This window comes from Capsicum annuum, chromosome 7 (assembly GCF_002878395.1).
Source record: "Capsicum annuum cultivar UCD-10X-F1 chromosome 7, UCD10Xv1.1, whole genome shotgun sequence".
NCBI classification, from domain to species: Eukaryota; Viridiplantae; Streptophyta; class Magnoliopsida; order Solanales; family Solanaceae; genus Capsicum; species Capsicum annuum.
In genome coordinates this window covers 148478089-148483761 of record NC_061117.1, presented here as the reverse complement: position 1 = coordinate 148483761, position 5673 = coordinate 148478089, and the positions used below count along the sequence as shown (strand labels likewise).

Genomic DNA, 5673 nt, shown 5'->3' with positions numbered 1-5673 from the left:
TCTCCATATGAAATTGAACCAGTAGCAACACCTGTAATAGTAGATCCTAACAACAATTATTCACCATATCTATTCCTTTAGCAAGGTAAAAGTTTTTTTCCACATTTACAAAAGGGGTTCAACTCAAGGCAAACCTCTGTGACCTCAAACTCAGATTAAGAAGTTTCAGTTTCAACTAGGAACTTCAAGACCCAAAAGTTTCTGAAAAAATTTACACTTGCAAACAGAGCTTGAAAAGCAGAAACCTAATACAAATAGGACCTTTTAACTGTCCTTGCTTTACATTTTTGCTTTGCTGCCGCCTTTCTTCTTTTTGCTGAAAGGGTTTGTACTAAAGAGCAAAACTTGATTAACCGTCCAGCATTTCATTACATTTTTTGTTATAACCGTAGTATCCGGGCCAACTCGCGCTCAATTCGACTTAATTCCATTGGGTACCTACCTGCTATCTCCAACCAGCACAGGTACCGGGATTTTAACTATCCCTCATTATTATTTTCAAAGTTCAGAAGGATAAAAATCTCTACCCACCAGGAACTTCACTTCATGTTTTAGATTGAATGTTTACTTATATTACCTCTCTTCTATCTCTAAATTCATTTAAGCAAACATGGAGGAGAAAACCATACTTTCATCAGCTAACATATATCAACTATTTCACCTTCCCCTCTTGGAGTCGCACATAAATAGTGAAAGCAGTAATATAACTTGGAACTCTAAGATAGCAAAACAATATTACCAAATAGCCAACCTTTTGTCCACTTTCCAGGCAAAATCCCCAGCATGTAAAATCTCTTTTCAAGGCAGTAACAAACTAAACAAGCTTCTATGCTGCAAATATGTAAAGGGGTGAATCAAGTCTCAGTTGGAAAGTACCTTCAAACGATCCCTTTGCTCACTATATTTGGACAAAATGGCCACACCCGTTGCCAGGGTTTCTTCCTACGAGTAGATTGCATGGCTTGTGCTTCATAGCCAAAAATCCTCAGAACATGGGATGAATCTCCATTCTAGAACATAAAAGTAATCCATTAGAAGGAAACGTCAGGGTATCAACAAAAAATTTAGTAACACTTATAAGGAAATGCCATACACTTCTCTCAATCAGTTCTGCTCTCTCTCGGGCTTCTTGCATACGCCACTGATGTCTTAAATTATATTTATCCAGACTAGCTTTCAAAGATTCAGCTTCTTCAGCCACTTGCTCCACTTTCCTGCATAAGGAATACAAATTCAGCAAGCAATACTGACGTACCATGAGCAAAAGCCCGACTGCCATCAAGCATACAACAAACAAGCTCCAAAAGAACACGACCTTCTGCTTTACTCCCAAGAATGACAGTCAACTTAATCAGCCACTCCTTAATTCAGAAAAACCAGGCTCATCAGATATTGCAAGCTGGTGGTTTCTCAACTACAGCTTTTATACCATTCTCATTCAATTCTCCTATACGATTATATACCCTCTCTTTTATGTAATCCTACAGGAGCCAATACAATAATCCAGAGACATGCAACTTTTTTTAAAGGAGTGACTCTTAACTGATTTGATAGGACAAAGAACTTTGTTAACCTTATATTAACTCAGGATCCAAAGTCACCCGTCTAAATCTGCAGCCATCCCTCGTAAGGTGCTAACTAGGTGGATACACATTTTTCCACTATGTTGCTTAGACCCTTCAAAAATGTCAATGGATGAGTGTCGGATTCTCCAAAAGTAATGTATTTTTGGAAAGTCAGTGTCCATGCAACTTAGTCTTTCCATTCCCCGAGTCCCACGACCATCCAATAGGATGGAAAAAACTCAAAATGGCTCTGCAGTAACGGAAATGATTGATAACTTGAATCTCCAAATATTTACAAAGTAGACGCCAAGAGAAGTTATTTCTGAACATTACAAAGAGGAATCCTACTCAGATTTTAAGCCTCGTCTACTAAGACATTGATAAGATCGGGTTACGTGAAAGCTAAGTTACTTGGACTCTTCACTTTGGTTCCGCACCATACGACATGGATGTGGGATTGGTAAGATTTGGTCAACTGATTTAGGGTACCTTGACCAAATCAAAAGAGAAATTCAGCACAGATACAGTGACATCTGTAATAAAAACAAAAACTAAGGTGAAATTGAAGAAAACAAAATAGCTTGTATATAGAATTTCTCTGTTAGTCCTTTTATCTCCTTTTGGATTCTCCTCTTGATCAATATTTTATCCTCGAAACACCTTCTATAATGTCTCATAATTTATATAGATAACTCTATTTTGTAGCTGAATCCCCGCACCCATACCTACATCTCCATACCCTCGAATCTTAAAGTTCAGATCATGAAGGGCCTGACCTTTGGATCCACACCTGAAACCAGTCAACTTAGCTTGAAAGGGATTGAAAAAACAATGCAAAAGCGAAAATAGAAATTTTAAGATATGTGAAATTCGAGAATAAAATTCTCAAATTAAGTGCTAAGAACTCTAATTGATTTAAGTATTCATAATTAGCAAATTAAAACTAATTATGATATGAGTTAATATAAGAACTTAGATCAATAGTGATCTAAACCCTAATTCAAAGAAATTAGAGACAATAAGCAATATAAAACTAAATACCTTCTATAATAGAATCCAAAGATATCAAGCTAAAAATTAATCTAAAGAATGTTTCTTGTAAGGTTGCAAGTAAATCCAAAGTCACCCCACACAAAGGTGTAAAAGAAGAAAAACCTCTAAAATAATATTAATATAATGCATTTAAAAAAAATCCACCCCTAGATATGTAGGGGAAACCTATCCCAAATAGCATAAGCTTTGAATCTTACTTTTGTGAAAATAATAAAGCTAGGAAAGCATGTAAAATAATTTCACACTTAATCCCAAAACTACCTAACAGAAGTAACAAAAGAAAGTACCAAATTTGCACAAATAATCACACGCCTAAAAACCCTTTTTTGAGCTTTAATTTCAGCCATTATTGAAATTGTAGTCCTTTTGGGAATGATTCCCATGTCCATTTCAGACACCTATTGGGCTTGATCTTGCAGCCCCACTTTGAGCGGAAATATCAGCTCTTTCCTCAGGCAGTTTCAGCTCCTTTCTTGGCCCACTTGCAATTCATGCCCAAAAGTTGGCAGAAATGGACGTAAGAATCGTGCCCAAAAGGGCTACAGTTCACATCAATAATGGCTGAAATTCAACCCCAAAAAGGGGTTATTAGGTAATTTTCGGATTAAGTGTGACATTAATTTTACATGTTTTCCCAGTTCAAATTTTCCTAGTTAGATTATAATATTTATCTTTTCATAAAAGTAGGATCCGAAACTCATGTTATTGGGATGGTTTCCCTGTATAGAGGTGCACTTTGTTCTTTTTAAATAAATATTATTATTAATATTATTTGATAGGTTCCTATTGTTTACACATTTGCATGTGGTGACTATAAATTTATTTTGCAAACTTACAAAAGACATTCTTTAGGATACAAGATTAATCCTTAACTTGATAATTTTGATCTCTACTAAAGTAAATTAAACAACAACAACAACATACCCAGTGTATTCCCACCCAGTGGGGTCTGGGGTGGGTAGAGTGTACGCAGACCACAGGTGAAGAAGAGAGGATGTTTCCGATAATTAATCTTATATTAATTATAGTCTCTTATTTCTTCGAAAAAAGGGGTCTAAATCACTTTGTTATCTAAGTTTTTGAATTAACTCTCCGTTAGCATCATAATTAGCTTTAATATCTTTAATCTTCAGATTTTTGTTTCAACATTATTTTCTTATTTTTCTTTCAAGTAAAACCAATTCTTAACCGTAACTCAGGCATTGTACACTACATTTCTAATGCAAAATCTATACATATTTTAAATACAAAAGTGTACCTCATCTGAATAGAGAGCCAACCCAGGCAATGCAGACTAACTCTAAATTGAAAGTCAACATTGAAAGAAAAGGAAAGAGTAGGAAATATGAGGTCAGCTTATAAAGGATGGAAAGGGATCTTAAATTTTTTTTTTTGGCTAACTCTATCTATTTAGGCACCAATACCCTTGTAGTATAAATGGAAACCTAATACTTAAAGGGAGATCGAAAGGAAACAATCAGAAAAAAACAAAAAGGAGAGGAACTTGAGGCAGAAAATTCCAATGAGCAGATTATATTTTACCACTATATATCACATGCTAAGATCTTACCACTAGACGAATACTCTAGGGCCAATAAGACCTTTCAGCTATAAATATGTAAAAGAATTAGACCAAAGAAGTATTGGTTAGACAGGACATGACACAGTTGCAGCTTATCGAGGACATAACCTTAGATAGAAAGGTGTTGAGCACACAAATTATGGTAGAAGGTTAGGGTAGAAGGTTATTAGATAGGAATGTGCCCATACTAGTAGATAGGACTATTCTTATAGTTTCTTGTTCTTCGAGTTCTGTTACTATCTATTGTTTCGAGCAGTTCGATTGTAGTATTTTGTTGTAGTACTATTCCGCTACTATCTTTTGTCTTTATTATTATCTATTGTCTCTGGTACTTCCATTGCGTCTTTTTCTAAACTGTTTTTGTCTTGAGCTAAGGTATATCATATCTCACCTCTGAGGTAGAGGTAAGGGGTCTTGCCTATGCTCTAGGCTCCCAGACCCCACTTTGTAGGACTAGATTGTTGGTGTAGGTAGAATGTCAAACACATGAACTTTGATCTAAGAATTCAATCGCACTAGATCACAAATCGCAGAACGATTTGAATTCAATTTCAATTTATCACACAACTATGATTCAAAACTAAACCAATTGAATCAACAACATAAATCCTCCGGTCATCATTCCAATCTAAAATGTATATGTCAAAGCAAATCAATCTCAAATTCAATGAGAATGAAGCATACCTTTTCCAGATATCACGCTGTGATTTAGCAGATATAGATCGCCAAAGAGGTTCCATCTCAGAGCAAAGAAACTGGATCTGAGCGATCTCTTTCCTCACAGCATCAAACGATTGTTCCAATGGATCGGTCTTAGCGCACTCGAAGATGAGACGAAGATTGCAAAGAAGAAGATGAAGAAGAAGTGTACTCAAATCGCTCGAGCTTCTCCAAACCATCTCGAGATTTGAGTAAGAGTCGCCTGGAATTTTGGTAAAGTTCCGATAAGGTTTCACCGCCCGTACCGGAATTTCCTTCTCCTACTCCGATCCCAACCGCCGTTGCCATAGTTTACGTTACATTCAACTTTGGATTGATCTGAGTTTTGGTAAATTTGAAATATTAGTGCTCCGTATATTATTAGCAAGGGTTGGTTTTATGTACTTAGAATTATAATTAGGGGGTGTACAAAACATTCAAATCGAACTGACGAATCAAATTAAATTGAGAAAAAAAATTAATTTATGATTTGGTTTGATTGGTTTGGGGTTAGAAAAAAAAAATGATCATTCTTCATTTGATTTGGTGTTAACAAAAAAAAGTCAAACCGAACTCGAATCAAACCGACATAATATATATATATATATATATATAATATTCGAACTTTTTTATACATAAAATATTAATTATAATCTATTTTTTAAATACTTTTTCAACTAGTTTTAGTAATTTTCAATAATTTGAAAGTAGATGTAAATATAGATTTAGATTTGGGCCTTTAAATTATAATATTTTTTCATTAATTGCTAATTA

General features: G+C 35.0%; 1 pseudogene; it reads right to left on the bottom strand.

The window, feature by feature from the left end:
• The window catches only part of LOC107878122, a 10289-nt pseudogene extending 4998 nt beyond the window's left edge, over positions 1 to 5291 (bottom strand).
• Between the last annotated feature and the right edge of the window lie 382 nt (positions 5292 to 5673).